This window comes from Pelophylax lessonae (genome assembly GCF_965119305.1).
Source record: "Pelophylax lessonae genome assembly, chromosome: 9".
Lineage (NCBI taxonomy): Eukaryota > Metazoa > Chordata > Amphibia > Anura > Ranidae > Pelophylax > Pelophylax lessonae.
In genome coordinates this window covers 24,463,320-24,479,444 of record NC_138776.1, presented here as the reverse complement: position 1 = coordinate 24,479,444, position 16,125 = coordinate 24,463,320, and positions in this window count along the sequence as shown.

Here is a 16,125-nt window from a genome sequence, read left to right as displayed (position 1 = left end):
ACATCCCGGGGAGAAAAGAGGAACATTTGTAAGCCGACCATCGGTACGTGTGTACGGGGCTTTAGTCTCTATGTGGACAGACTAGAGATCCAGGCTAGTTGGGAGAAACAATCCAAAAGAGAAGCTGAGACTGAGCAGCTCTGGCTTGGTGAAGAAAGAGACAGAATGGTTCAGCCAACAACCAGGAGGCTGAAGAACTTTTTCTTCTCTCTTCTATGGGAACTTCCCCTAATGTGGTGGAAACCCAATGCATAAACCCCAATGCAACTCAAAAACACTCAAGAGGGGAAGTTGTTCAACCAAATACAGGTGCATCTCATAAAATTAGAATATCAAAAAGATAATTTATTTCAGTACTTCTCTGACTGTGGAAACTTCACACTGGACCTTATGCAACTTGGATTCTGTGCCTCTCCACTCCTCCTCCAGACTCTTGGACCTTCATTTCCAAATGAAATGCAACATTTTCCACAATAAACAGGCAAAAAATTTGGGGGAGCATACCCATGTATTTCTAAAGCTGCTGCAGCTATGAACCAAAAGACATGTATATTAAAAAAGAATAGCGCGCAAATGCAAAAGAAATTACTACCAAATCTGAAGACAATCCATAAATAAAAATGGGGATTTGGTCCCACCATATGGCCATATCGTGCTCATGCCCACTACTGCGTCAAAGTACCCCATTATCAGTGGGTCCTACACTATCCATGGATAGTGTAGGACCCACTGATAATGGGGTACTCTGACGCAGTAGTGGGCTTGAGCATGGGGACCAAATCCCCATTTTTATTTATGGATTGTCTTCAGATTTGGTAGTAATTTATTTTGCATTTGCGCGCTATTCTTTTTTAAATATACATGTCTTTTGGTTCATAGCTGCAGCAGCTTTAGAAATACATGGGTATGCTCCCCCAAATTTTTTGCCTGTTTATTATGTATTCGGTCTGACAAGACTATCGAGGTTGAGCAACCCACCCCACCCCCCACACACACCTGTACTCAATCAGTGTCCACCATCAATTGGATATAGGAGGAGTCCCCTGTAGTGCATTTGCACATCTCTCCCAGCAAGGAGTATTATCTCCAAGGGTTAGAAAGGCTGGATTCATCTCTTTTTCATGGATAGTGTAGGACCCACTGATAATGGGGTACTTTGACGCAGTGGTGGGCTTGAGCACGATATGGCCATATGGTGGGACCAAATCCCCATTTTTATTTATGGATTGTCTTCAGATTTGGTAGTAATATCTTTTGCATTTGCGCGCTATTCTTTTTTAAATAAACATTTTCCACAGTCAGTGATGATTTGTGGACCCATGTCATCTGCTGGTGTTGGTGCACTGTGTTTTATCAAGTCCAAAGTCAGCGCAGCCCTCTACCAGGAAATTTTGGAGCGCTTCATGCTTCCTTCTGCTGACCAGCTTTATGGAGATAACATTTTCCAGCAGGACTTGACAGCTACCTACATTACCAAAAGTACCAATAATAGTAATGATCATGGTATCACTGTGCTTGGCCAGCAAACTCGCCTGACCTAAACCCTATAGAGAATCTGTGGGGTATTGTCAAGAGGAAAATGAGAGACACCAAACCCAACAATGCAGATTAGCTGAAGGCCGCTATCAAAGCAATCTGGGCTTCCATAACACCTCAGCAGTGCCACAGGCTGATCGCCTCCATGCCACGCTGCATTGATGCAGTAATTCCTGCAAAAGGAGATCTGACCAAGTATTGAGTGCATCCTATACTGTACATGGACAGACTTTTCACTAAGCCAACATTTCTGTATAAAAAACTTGCCTTTAGGCTCTAACTAATGTTACTAAATAGTTTACTCTCCATGATATTTAGTTAGAGGGAACATAGGTGAAGCAAGGACTGATAAAAGGAAGTATTTCGTGTACCGTGATCTTGTTTCACTGCATTTTTACCGTGTGAGTCAAGATAAGGGAAGCAATAAAAAAAAAAAAAACCTTACAAAAAGCAAAACACAAATATTTATGCTGTTGCTTGGCAATTGTTTTGAACATAAACAGATGCTCGAATAAAACTAGAATATTATCAAAAAGTTAATTTATTTTAGTAATTCAATTATCCAGTTCTGGAGCAGAAAGATTTGCCCCCTTAATGACCAGGCCATTTTTTTTTTCAATTCGGCACTGCGTTACTTTAATGGACAATTGCGCGGTCGTGCAATGCTGTACTGAAATAAAATTGATGTCCTTTTTTTCCCACAAACAGAGCTTTCTTTTGGTGGTATTCGATCACCTCTGCGATTTTTATTTTTTGCGCTATAAACAAAAAAACAGCGACAATTCTGAAAAAAAAACCCAATATTTTTCACATTCTTCTATATTACATTCCCAAAAAAAAAATATAAAAATCAAATGTTTCATCCTTTTAGGCCAATTTGTATTCTGCTACATATTTTTGGTTAAAAAAATTCCAATAAGTGTATTTTGATCGGTTTGCGCAAAAGTTATCGTGTCTACAAACTAGGGGAAAGATTCATGTCATTTTTATTTTTTTACTAGTAATGGTGGCGATCTGCAATTTTTAGCGGGACTGCGACATTGTGACGGACAGATCGGACCCCTAACTGACATTTTTGACACTTTTGGGGGGACCAGTGACATTACTACAGTAATTAGTGCTAAAAATATGCACTGTCACTGTAATAATTACACTGGCAGGGAAGGTTTTAACCTAGGGGTGATCAAAGGGTTAAGCATGAGCCTAGGGGAGTGGTTACTAACTGTATGGGGGATGGGCTTGTGAAATGATCATAGAGACCTGTGATCCTATATAGAAGGATCACAGGCACTCTGTGATCATGCCAGAGAGAAGAACGGTAAGCTGTGTTTACAACAACTGACTATCCTCTCTCAGCGGGAAGCAATTGCGGATGCCCGGCGGCAATCCCGGCCACCGGCCCCATGCATCAGCACCCCCCCTGCCTAGTGGGGGTAGGAGCATGCCGTCAGTGGCGTGCGCTAGCCCCCCAGCACCATGCGTGCGACCAATGTAGGCTACGTTGGTTCGCGCAGGAGAGGCTGCCTGCCACAGCATATGTGGCGGGCGGTCTTAATGTGGTTAAGGGACGCGGCCACCAACTTACTGTGCGTGCTGGCCCAGCTTCTTCACTCCTCCGCTGAACTTTTTTAGTAGCTGCCAGGGATGAGCGAAGGGGAATACCATACAGCAGGGGTAAGCCACTTCAGCGCTCCAGCTGTTGTGGAACTACAAGTCCCATGAGGCATTTTAAGACTATGACAGTCACAGGCATGACAGTGGCATGATAGGATTTGTAATCTCATCACAGCTGGAGTGTCAAGGTTGCCTACTGTAGCCATGGAGCATCACTTGAATGATAACTCTGAGCCTTCTCGGACTGCTGACACCATATCCAAGATGGCAGCATCCAGCAGCAGTCTATGGGCATTTGGATGTCTACACATGGAAAAATAAATTATGGTAACTCCACATACAGTAGAATCTTCTGGGAAGATGTTTGTTGAGATGAATGGTCTAGTGATAGGGTCACTTTAAACAGTCTACCAAATCCACACAAATCACTCCCTATGAAAACATACATTTCTTTTCATACATCACGAGGCACAGAGCCCTAAATCATAATGTATGAGTTATATAGCCACCTACAGGTGAAGGACACTGGCAACCAATGAGAAAGGATGTCCCCCTATATAACCCCTCCCACACAGGAAGTACCTCAGTTTTTTCGCCAGTGTCAAAAGGTGATGGTCACGGTGGAGAGTCTCAACATATGTTCTTCAAAAGAAAGAAGATATGCTATGTACCCCAATCAAAGGTCAATGAATCTAAGGGTTACCTATTAGATCCATCTAAAAAAGTCAGTGGACTAAAAAGATGGTACCCAAGCCTCGGGAAGCAGATATGAGGTTTCACCTGTAATGTTGTCCTTTTTAGGCACTGGACCCTGGGATCCAGACCCTTGGAATACCAAACCCCAAAGACGCTCCGTGCAAGGTGCTCTACAGGTCCAAGGCCATGGCCCCTCTAAAACAAGGGGACCCAGTCCTTGAAGGTCACCAAGACAAAGCTCACCATGATGGGTGAAGATTGGATTCCTGTTTTAAACACAATCCTGCGGCAGGACTGGTAAGTCCAATTTAAAACATTTACACATACAACAAATGTAAATATTTTATGCACTGTCTGCTTTAAAAGATAACAGAGACTGAGTGCCATGCGAGTCTCCACATGAGACTATGGATGTTAAGCTATGCAAATACATTTTGTTAAAAACTCTAGCCTTTCCTTAGGGATTAAATGTGCCAATTGTATCAATTGTGATAATATGAGCTTGTACAGTTGTGGTATTGATGCAAAGTTTTTTAAACATTATTTCTTTGCTTATTGTGTGACACACTGTTTTCACCCTGGGCTGATCACTTGAAAGGTATCAGCTGTGACAAACAAGATTCAGCCTAAGCTGCTCTCACGCCATGTTGCTGTTTTCGCCATGAGCATAGGCACCCGTGTGTTCGTCTCCTCCCTCGATAGCGGTTTTGTGGCGATTGCCCATTCGCACGCGTGCGAATCTTCACCTTTTAAAACAGGCGTACGCCGCATGGAGGGCATGTTTGAGCGCAATTGGCGTGCACATGGACGCCAAGTAGCATGCCGCGCAGCGCAATACAGCATAAAAAGGGCGTGATTTCTAAGGAACTGTTTCCTATGCGCAAGCCTCTTTCAGAGACTGAAGGGGACACAGAGAAGCAGCAGTTGGTTTGTGTGAGTCACTGTTGGTGTATGTTTCTGGCACAAACCGAGTCCTGTATCTTGGGATAATCAGTGCTGTGTGTGATAAGCTGAATAAGCTTAGCACAAGTTTTGAGTACACTGAAGTTAGTACCTCAAGTTTGTCTTGCTATAAAGCAATGTCTGCCCGAAAAAGGCCTGGGGGAGGCACAGTTGGAAGGGGCACTGTGATGCCACCATCAGGCTTTGAAGGTCCTAGCTGTGCTTCCTCTGTGTCTACTCCCCCTGAAGAGCCAGAGGTGACTAGCCAATCTGGCCCATTACGGTTGTCAGGCATAGTAGCTACTCCAGGTGCTTCTGCCGCAACCTAAGTCACTAAGGACGATTTGGCATCGTCATTAGCCAGCCTTGAGGGTAAGATTTATGGCAATAATTGCCGCATCTCAAGGGGGAAGAAATGGATCCCCCTCACCTGAGTCACCCCCTGAATCAGTTCAGGATTGGGCAGAGGATGTGACAGAAGTAGCCGACGATGGCCCTATGGATGGTCAAGCTGAGGTTTCCACTTCTGGGGAGTCAGAGTCAGAGGAGTCTTTATCAGCCTCTCAAACCCAGATATTGGTGGTTCAGTCTCTTATTGAAATGGTCCGGTCTGGATACAATTTTCCTCCCTTAGAGACGGCTTAAGTCTCTTTTTCCTCTCTAGGCTCATTGTGCCCTCCTCATAGTCCTGGGATGTTTCCCATACATCTGCTCTTGGAGCAAGAAATGTGTAATGATGGCGATCATCCTGACAGGATTTTTGTTTCTTCCTAAAAGGTTTTCACTATTGTATCCTATGGAGGAAAAGTTTACTAAGAAATGAAATATAGCCACTGTGGATGCTGCCATTTCTTCGGTTAACAAGAGTATAACCTGCCCTGGGGATAATGCCCACGTTTTTAAAGATCCAGCATTAAAAAGTTGGAATCTTTATTAAAAGCTTCCTTTGCTGTTGCAGGATCTGCAAAACAACCAGCAGTAGCAGCCGTAGGAGTTTGTCAGTCTTTAAAAGACCGTATGAAGTGAGTGTCCAAGACAGTTCCTTCTCAAGGAGAGTCTGTGGAAGATCTGTCAGATCTAAAGTATCTCGCACTTTGTTTTACAGTGGTTGCTCTTATGGACTCTGAAAGAGTGTATCAATGTGCCTTCATGAGATATTCAATTTCATGATAACAGAGAAAATTCATTTCAGCTAATGCCCACTTTCCAATGGAATGTGGTCCCTTGCAATTACATATTAAACACTTAACAGTTAGGCTCCGCATACAGATTACAGACAACACCTGAACACATTGACAATTACTTACATATTAACACATCAGACAGCTTAGCAGAGACGGAACGGCTTTTCCACAAACAAACTTTCAGACACACTACACCCCACATTTACAGCACTGTGTTAGGGAAAACAAAAGCCTTTTCATGTATTGTCTTAGTAGATATATTCTATTGTCAAACTGACCCATGGATTGTACACTAGTTTGAACTGGTTTTTCCCCTCTCAAATTTACCATAAATATGTGAGCCGAAATGGAATAAATCAGATGTATCTGCATTAAGCTTAAGTGCTGTATGTCTTTGCATCTCCTGGCCAGTGAGAGAAAATTCACTACACAGGGGAGTTAGAACTGAAGGGTCTTAGGTCCGGGACCTAAATGCAAAATCATCTTGCAATTGCCTCCTGACATAAATGAGCTAACAGTTTGGTGTCAGAAGTTTGGATCTGCCATATACAGTACCGGGTGAGTAATTATTTTTTTATTATTGCCACTCTATACTGTCAGAGCAGATTAGCAGTACCCGGTTAACGCTACTGTAGCGCCTCCCAGGAATCTGATATTCCTAAAGAAAATAAGAGGGTCTGATGCCCTGGTTACAAAGCAGTACTGTGTGTGATAGTGAATTTTCCCTCTAAACATTGTATATTGCTGTATAGACACTTAAGTGTATTTTTAGTCGTTATATATGATTGCATGCCATTGTATAGATGTATATGTAGATTGTAAGTGATATTAAGCTGAGCTTGAAGGTATAAACTTGCCCACTGAGAATAGTTAAAGCAAACCATAAATTGGGTGTATATAAATCTGATTATAAAGACGCAGGAAACCACATAAGTTGGAAACTAGGTTTTCCAATAAAGTCTAAAAACTGACATCAACATCCCTAGATAAACCTTCAAACTCAGCTAATCTCACTTCATATTCTGAGCTTAGAATAATGGGCAATTCTCAAGGTATGGAGAATCCCAAGAAAAAAAAAATGAAATTTAAGTTTAGAAAATTGTATGAGAATTGTATCGTGTATGGGCAACCTTAGTTGTGTAGAGGTGTGTGAGATCCATGGATTGTTATGTTGTGTTAGTTTTAATAATGTTCCTAAAAGTGCTGTATCAGCAAAACATTGGATAACACTGAATGAATATTGGTTGCATAATGATTTGTTTTGTGTTTATTACTTATGTTTTAAAGTGATGTGACTCTGCCACAAGTACAACTAAAGGTAACAAATCCGTGTTATGCTGGTCATGGCAGCTTTTAGAAGCAAGAAAATATATTTGGTGTGTAAAGTGTGACCTTAAGGACTAAAAAATTGTATTTCTATTTCTTAAATCGTGAGCAATTTGAACTTTATCATTGAGGTAACTACTGACTTTTTAAAACAAAAAATTTGGTGCCTTTCAGCACAACACCCCCCCACCCCCCCCCCTTCCCGTCCTTGACACAGGTAATTGCAAGGCTTGGGAGTATAAACAGCTGTATTGTCATGCAAATTGACTGAGCCGAGTACATTTTAAGAGGAAAGTACTGTTAATTGTATATACAGATGTGTATTAACTATAATTTTTTGCTTTTGTAGAAAAAAAACAGTTTTTTGAAGAATGTTCCAAATGGGTGCAATATGGTGAAGTATAATTTTCGTGTAGCCAAATGGGAAATTACTGATGTTTATTTTTGAGCTGCTCATTTTTTAACCATGGTGAACAATAATAATTTTTTTTTAAATTTATGGTATACCAGAACAAAAAAAATAGAAATCCACGTGGTATTAATTAATTTGACGTCAACAATTTTTGGTATTAGAAAAGTGCACTGTCAAGAAAGAAAATGTTTAACATGCTTACTGTATGCTAAATTCCTCTAACCTTTGGTTTATTTTTAGGAGGAAAATATAATGTTTTGTTACTAAATTCTTTCTTGATGCTTATTTCTCAGATAAATTTGATTTAAGACTTTCAGAACGAAGGACGATCACAGCCTTCAACGACAACTCACCAATGGGAGTATTGTTTCCAAATTGTTTTTTTCTGGTTTATTAGACTGTTTTTTTCGTTCAAATCGTTTTTATTGCATTTTGTCATACAACAATATAACAGAAAGAAAGAAAAAGGGAAGCAAGCAGTCAACCATCATAACAGTGCACATCAACTGAAGAAACAATGTCTTTAACAGTATTTACAGTAAACCCCCCTCCATTGCGGGGGTTATGTTCCGGACCCAGCCGCGAAAAGTGAAATTCCGCGAAATAGAAAAACCCTATTAAAATGCATTGTAGGCATGATTTTTTTACTGTCACTGTACGTGTAGAAGCATTTTAAGGTCTTTAAACACACTTTTAAAACAATAGAAACTCATTTAAACACATAAAAGATACTTAGAGACAGAGCAAGAGCTATGAAAAACACAAAAATCTTTCATTTTTAATGATTTATATAGTAAAATAACATTACAAAAAAAAACGCGAATTACCGGGACCGCAAAAACTGAACCACGATGTAGCGGGGGATTACTGTATCCCGAACCAACACTAAATGTTTCTCACATTAGCAATCCAGACAAAGGACCAGGGTTCTTACATCCTAGCACCACCTAGAGGCGTAACAGAATATTGTTTTCAAATTATGCATTCACTGCACTATGTAGGAAGAATACCATTGTTCCCAGGGGTTCCACCATTCTAACTCTCTCTGATACCTCTCATGGGAGGGGGCCAGTAGTAGTTCAAATGTTTTGTGCGTTTGGGTAGTGCCTATTACCTCAAAGAGGGAAGGAGGTTGTGCTTCCTTCCAGCGTCTAGTAATATTGATTTTAGTGGCGAGTAGTATGTTGATCACAAGTTTGCGGGACACTAGCGGGATTTGGTCAATTGACAGGTGAAGCAGGGCAAGAGATCCCAGCTTAGAAAAAAAGCTGTTCATTCGAAGGGATTGCATGAGGACTCGAGGGCATACAATGCGATTAGAGGAGAAGCGTTTTAACCTCAGGCAACGTGGGGGGTTCTTTACTGTTAGGGCTACAAGATTGTGGAATTCTCTACCACAAGAGGTGGTTTCTGCGGGAAGTATGGTGGCTTTCAAAAGACTCTTAGACTTACATCTCAAGGATCAGAACATTCAGGGGTATGTGAGATGATTACAGCCACACACACCTACACAGGTTGAACTGGATGGACTATTGTCTTTATTCAACCTCACCTACTATGTAACTATGTAACTATGTAAGAGCTGGTGACGGCATTACGGGGATCTTAGTAATTTTTGAGATCAGTGCGAACACCTCCTCCCATAACGACAAGATGGGAGGGCATGTCCACATGATGTGCTTAAAGTGGAGTTCCACCCATTTTTGGAACTTTAGATCTTTGTAATCCCCTTTAAAATGGCTTTTACCAATGGAAACTTTTTTTTTTTTTTTTTGCTAGTAAATACCTTAATTTTGGCTTTATTCCTCCTCTCCTCACTTCCTGGTCCGATCGGCGATGACGTCATTCGGCGATCCGCAGTGTCTGCTGGGATGTATTCTACTTGCAGTAGCTGTATCTGTACTGAGCCGTGCCTGCCCCGCCTCCGCCCCGCCTCCTCTCATTGAATTGCATTGTATGAATGTATTAAGGCTGTTCTCTGCCCAGCCTCCGCCCCGCCTCCTCTCATTGAATTGCATTGTATGAATGTATTAAGGCTGTTCTCTGCCCAGCCTCCGCCCCGCCTCCTCTCGTTGAGTTGTATTGAGAGGAGGCGGGGCGGAGGCTGGGCAGAGAACAGCCTTAATACATTCATACAATGCAATTCAATGAGAGGAGGCGGGGCGGAGGCTGGGCAGAGAACGGCCTTAATACATTCATACAATGCAATTCAATGAGAGGAGGCGGGGCGGAGGCGGGGCAGGCACGGCTCAGTACAGATACAGCTACTGCAAGTAGAATACATCCCAGCAGACACTGCGGATCGCCGAATGACGTCATCGCCGATCGGACCAGGAAGTGAGGAGAGGAGGAATAAAGCCAAAATTAAGGTATTTACTAGCAAAAAAAAAAAGTTTCCATTGGTAAAAGCCATTTTAAAGGGGATTACAAAGATCTATGTATTCCAACCTATTAAAAATGGGTGGAACTCCGCTTTAAGAGTTCCTTGAGCACCACAGCCTCTCCAACATGTGGACGGGGCTGTGGGAGCAAACTTCGCGATCACACTGGGAGTGAGATACAACCTCAGGGACAGTTTAATGTGAAGTTCCCTCAGGGATGCGCTCAACGTGGCTTTGGAGCTGGATATCAAGGCTTTTTTCCATTGGGTCGGGGAGAAGGACCCCTCCCAGTTCCTGTTCCCATTGCGTAAAAGGGCGGTTTTTGACAAATGTGTCCTTTTCACCCAACAGAGGGTAGAAAAGCGATATACCTTTAGCCATCGGTTGAGATGCTGTTAAATAGTGCCAGGCGCTAACCGGTATTTTAGCTCGCAGTTGTGGGTTATGACGTATACAGGAAGTTATTTGGCCATATCTGAACCATTCCTTGCTGTCTATGCGCAGGTCCTCAGCAAGTTGTTGGAAGGGTTTCAAGTGGTCTCTAGATTATGTAAGCAGATAGGGGGAGAGCGATGCCACGCTGACAGGTCCACGTCGGGGACAATCTGTAGGATACTTGTAATCGGCAGGACAATGCTAGTGAGCGGCGTGGCCTTCCACTTGGTGTGCGTCAGATGCAGCCATGCCGAGACGGATGCCCGAACAGTCGGTGAGACATATTTAGGGAGACGTGCCCCTTGCCGCCTGCTACATAGCCAGGTGCATAAGTCATAGCGCGGGGTCTCCTCCCGTTCCATTTTTCCCCAGCTTTTGTCAGGAGTCGGCTGGAACCACGTTCGCAGTTGCGATAGCAGGGTGGCCCAGTAGTAATCTATCAGGTTCGGCATGGATGCACCTCCCACAGCAGTGGATTTCATCAGTAGACTTCTGGCACACCTGGCATGTTTACCCTGCCAGAGGTACCTGGAGACCATACTTTGAAGTGCAGTTATATACGATTTGGGGATGGGGATTGGGAGGGATCTAAACAAGTAAAGCAACTTAGATAGGGTACACACACATCTTAAATGCCGCCAGTCTCCCAGACCAGGTAAGTTCATGCCTGGAGAGAGACTGGAGTTCCGCGGACATTTGGGACTTAAAAGGGATAAAGTTAGCTTGGAATAAGGCGGTAGTAGATCTAGTAAGCCTAATTCCTAGATAGGTCACACCGGAATCCGACCATTTATACGGGAATGAACGTTCGAGAAGGTTTCTGGTAGTGCCATTCACCCCAAGGTCTAAGATATTGGATTTATTTTCGTTGACTTTGTAAAGAGAGATTTCTCCAAAGTCCGCGAGGATCTGTTTGATGCGTGGGAGGGAAGCATTCCGATTCGATATCATTAGGATGACATCATCCGCAAAGAGACTGATGCGATGTTCCTGGGAGCCCACGCTTATCCCCGTGATATTGGGGTCTGATCTGATCTTTTGAGCTAGGGGCTCTATAGCCATATTGAAAATGAGGGGAGACAGCGAACAACCCTGTCTCGTCCCATTCGTAATCATGAACGGCGACTAGAGAGTGTTGTCCACTAGAACCTGGGCCGAGGGACCGGCATATAATGCCATGATCGCAGAGTGCATTCTACCCTCTATGCCGAAGCGCCTAAGCACCTCGCGTAGGTAGCCCCAGTGTACCCTATCGAACGCCTTCTCTGCGTCCAAGGAAAGGAGCAGAGAAGGCGTTCCAGATGTCCGGGCGGCGTGTACGATGTTTATGAGGCGTCTAGTCGCGTCAGCCGATTGTCTACCCCTAGTAAAGCCCGCTTGGTCAGCATGGATGAGCTGTGGCAGGTAGGTCATCAGTCTAGTGGCCACTGTCTTAGCATAGATTTTAACGTCCGTGTTTAACAGTGATATTGGGTGGAAGTTTTGGGGGGTGTCAGGATCCTTTCCCGGTTTAGGCAGGGTAATGATGGTCGCCGATAGCATTTCCGAGGGGAATGAGGCCGACGTGGCGGCCTCGTTGAAGACCGAGCGCAGGTGCGGGGCCAAAATGTCCTTAAGCTGCTTATAATATTCATTAATCATCCCATCCGGGCCAGGAGACTTCCCGGGTGGCAGGGACGCAATTGCGGATATTATTTCATCAACCGTGAATTGGCTGTTAAGGTGGGCCTGTTGCGTAGGGGACAAGGTGGGGAGAGTAATGGAATCTAGAAAAGCCTGTATGAGTGCCGGCGTGGGAGACGAGCATTGAGTCGCTTGGAGGTTGTAGAGGGAATCATAATTGCTGCTAAACGCATTCGCTATGTCTTTGGGGTCCTGAAGTGTCGCGCCCGTGATCGGGTGTTTAATGGAATTAATCCTGCTCTCAATACGCTGACCCTTTATTTTTGCCGCAAGCACTTTACCCGCCTTGTTGCTGGTGGCATAGTATTTCGCCCTAGACTTTCTGAGGTTACGTTCGTAGGAGCCTAGTAGGTGCGCCCTAAGTTCCTGCCTAAGCTTAACTAGTTGCTGATTAAGATCAACCGCAGGTGCGGCTTGGTTCTTAGATTCCACCGCTACTATTTCCCTTGTGAGCCTGTCAATTTCCCTCGATCTCTCTTTTGTTCATTCTATGCTGTAGCTGTACTAGTATTCCCCTACTGTATGCCTTGTGGGCATTCCAGAGGACCGCGGACTCCGAGACCGACCCCGCATTGGTGTGAAAGAACTCCGACACAGATTTGCTGAGATGTTCAGCATTTTCTAGGATCTTAATGACGTCAGCCCTTGCTCTCCACGGTTTAGGCACGTGAGTTGCAGGAGACACTGTAAAGGGTACGGTAACAGGAGCATGGTCTGACCAAGTGATAGGGGATATCTCGGAGTCCACGGTCCTCTGAAGGACCGCACTGTCAGTCAAAATCACATCAATACGGGCATATGTATGATGGACAGCAGAGTGATGCGAGTATTCCCTGTCAGAGGGGTGGTGGCACCTACACACATCAAACAGTTCGTTCTTGTGGATAAATCCCTGTAAGGATGCTTGATGTCTGGTGGAAGTAGAGGAGGTGTCCAAGAACCTATCTGGTGGAAGATTAAAGTCCCCGCACAGTATCAAAGGGCCCTTCTGGGCAGAGCGTATAGTTTTAATAGTGCAGTTCAAAAAACGGAGTTGTCGCACGTTAGGTGCATATATGGAGGCTATAGTCACAGTAAGACCGGCAATGGTGCCGACCACCACGAGGTACCTCCCATTGGGATCCACAATGGAGGAAACAAGAGTGAAGTCCAGTGATTTATGGAACGCTATCAGTACACCTTTCCTCTTTTTAGGGCAGGAGGCTGTATAAACGTCAGGAAAGTCTTTATGTGAGCAGGTAGGTGTATGAGTATCCAAGAAGTGAGTCTCCTGGACGCAGACAATCTGCGCCTTGTGTTTGATCGCTGTCTTCCACAGCGAGGCCCGTTTGGCCGGATGGTTCAAGCCGTTAACGTTCATCGACAGAATTTTAACTGTCATTGAAGACTAAGGGCCAGCGGGTGGTGTAGCTACTCACAATTAAGATGGTACCATGGCACAGGTGGTGATGATCCATGAAGTCCGGAGGTTCCAGGCCCGAGTGACGTCTGGAGAGATGTAGAAGACTTGAGGCCGAACGAAGACTGTGAGAGCTGTAGAATGTTCGGTGAGCTTGCATGTACATCGCAATCTGGAAGAAAGGGAGGTGCCTGCTTGCGGGGAGAAAGAAAAACGGAGAACAGAACAGTCCAGTAAAAAAAAATAACAGAGACAAACAAAACGAAGTGGAGATCTTCGGCAAGAAAGCCATCTCCTGGTGGGGTGAAACAGTTAGTTAGCCAATCAGGCCAGGTAGCTCCAGGCAGAACCGCTGTGGCGGCCGAGCATCCAAAGTGACGATAAGGTAGAATTCATATAAGGTCAGGCGTCATGAGGAGTGCGTTGGGGTACGGCATACCACTGTTGGGGTACCCTGCTCAGGGACTTTTTGGCCTCCGCCAGAGGTGCGACTTCGGGGATAATACCCCATGATTGAAGCAGGGCCAGGCCTCTTTGCAGACTGGTAATGGAGTGTGAGACACCATTTCTTTCAACTAGAATCTTTGAAGGATGTTTCCATTTATAGGGGAGGTTGTGATTGCGGAGAGCTTTGGTGATTGTGGACAGCTGTCTCCTCATATCCAGGGTGTGCTTAGATAAATCCGCAAAGATCTGGATGTTAGAGTACGGGTCTGGAAACCGACCAAGTTGTCGCGATTTCTGTAAAATAGATTCCTTGATGTGGTAGAAGTGCACCCGTAGAAGGGTGTCACGAGGAACTTGCTGGGAGAGAAACGGGGGTTTTGGAACTCTGTGGATGTGATCAATAGTGAGATCAAGAGCGGTCGCCTCAGGGATAAGTGTAGTAAATAACTCCAGAGCAAATTTGTGTAGCACTGCAGGCGGAACAGTCTCAGGGATGCCCCGGATTTTTTAATTATTTCTTCTGGAGCGATCCTCCAGATTGGCTTTTAACCACTGGCGTTCTGTGACATTTTCCTCACGGGCTTCCACCAGGTCATTAACCGTGGTGACCATATCAGTCATAGAGGATTCCACATTATGTACTCTATCATCCAATGAGTGGATCTCAGAGGTAAATCTGTTTGCAAGCGCCATTATGTCAGCCTGCAGGGATGTGTGGAACGTATACATCATGTCTTTGAGGGCAGTGTCCGTGATAGGCTTTCCATGGGTAGGGAAGTCAGCAATAGGGGAAGGCCCTAAGGAAACTGGTAGCAAAGAGGTGCCTGTGACCGAGGCCCGGTCCTGTGTATCAAGTCTAAGTTTGGACTTGGCGGGGCTGCTGCATGAGGGGCTGGAGGGCTCTGGGGTGCGGGAGACACAGTACCTGGATCGGGGCGGTCCCCTAGAGGAAGATCGTCAGGCAAGTCTGAGTAATGCGCCCGCCGCTGCTCCGGAGCAGCAAGGCCCGAGCCGCCAGCGCCATCTTGTCGACCACTCCGGTATGGCGGCGGGAAGAAGGCCGTGAGTTTTTTCGGCCCCTTGTCGTTTTTCCTCTTCCCCGTCATGGCAGCAGGTGCAGGGCAGTGTAGGAAGGCAGTCGTGGGCTGGATGCCGGTCTTGGCTGTGCGGATGTCGCTGGATTCAGTGTGCCTGAAGGATCAGACGTCCATCTAGGTCCCGCACTGGCCACGCCCAACTGGGTACTAATATTTATAGGTAAAAGTTGATCCAGGGAATATCCGATTGCCTCTCGGGGGATCAGGAAGGAATTTTTTTCCCCTAAGCAAATTGGATCATGCTTTGCTGGGGTTTTTCGCCTTCCTCTGGATCAACTGCGGGTATAGGATTGTATATATAGGACTGTATGGTTGCGTTTTCTTTTTTGGGCAAGATGGACTTTTTTAAACCTGACTAACTATGTAAGTATGAAATGTACACAGCAGGGGGGATCAGATGTGGGCAGGACAGGGAGGGGGATGAGTGTGGTGGGGGTGGGGGGAATTATTATTGCTGGACCAACGAGCGGGAGATTTCTTGCCCCGTGGAGGCATGTATACATAAGGGGGGATGCTTGTGACAACATTGAACTACAGCTCCTGGATTGGGAGGGGGATATGTGCAGGTGTGTACACAGCAGGGGGAATCAGATGTGGGCAGGACAGGGAGGGGGATCAGTGCGGTGGGGGGGATTACAGGGAGAGAGATGCTGCAACACCAGCAAGGAATCAGGGTAAGCCCTGGTTCAGTCCACATCCTAAAGTCTGCTGTCATTGCTGGACCAACGAGCTGTGGGCGGGAGACTTCTCGCCCTGTAGAGGCATGTATACATGGGGGTGGGGATGCTTGTGACATCACTAAGCTACAGATATTGGATGGGGAGGGGGAATTTGTTCAGGTGCATATACAGCAGGGAGAATCAGATGACAGGGGCGAGATCAGTGCGGCAGGGGGGGCAGGATGTGGGGAATTACAGGAATGACGCATTGTGTGTTTCTTTTTGCAGCAGCTGAAAGCCAGGGGGGAGGGAGA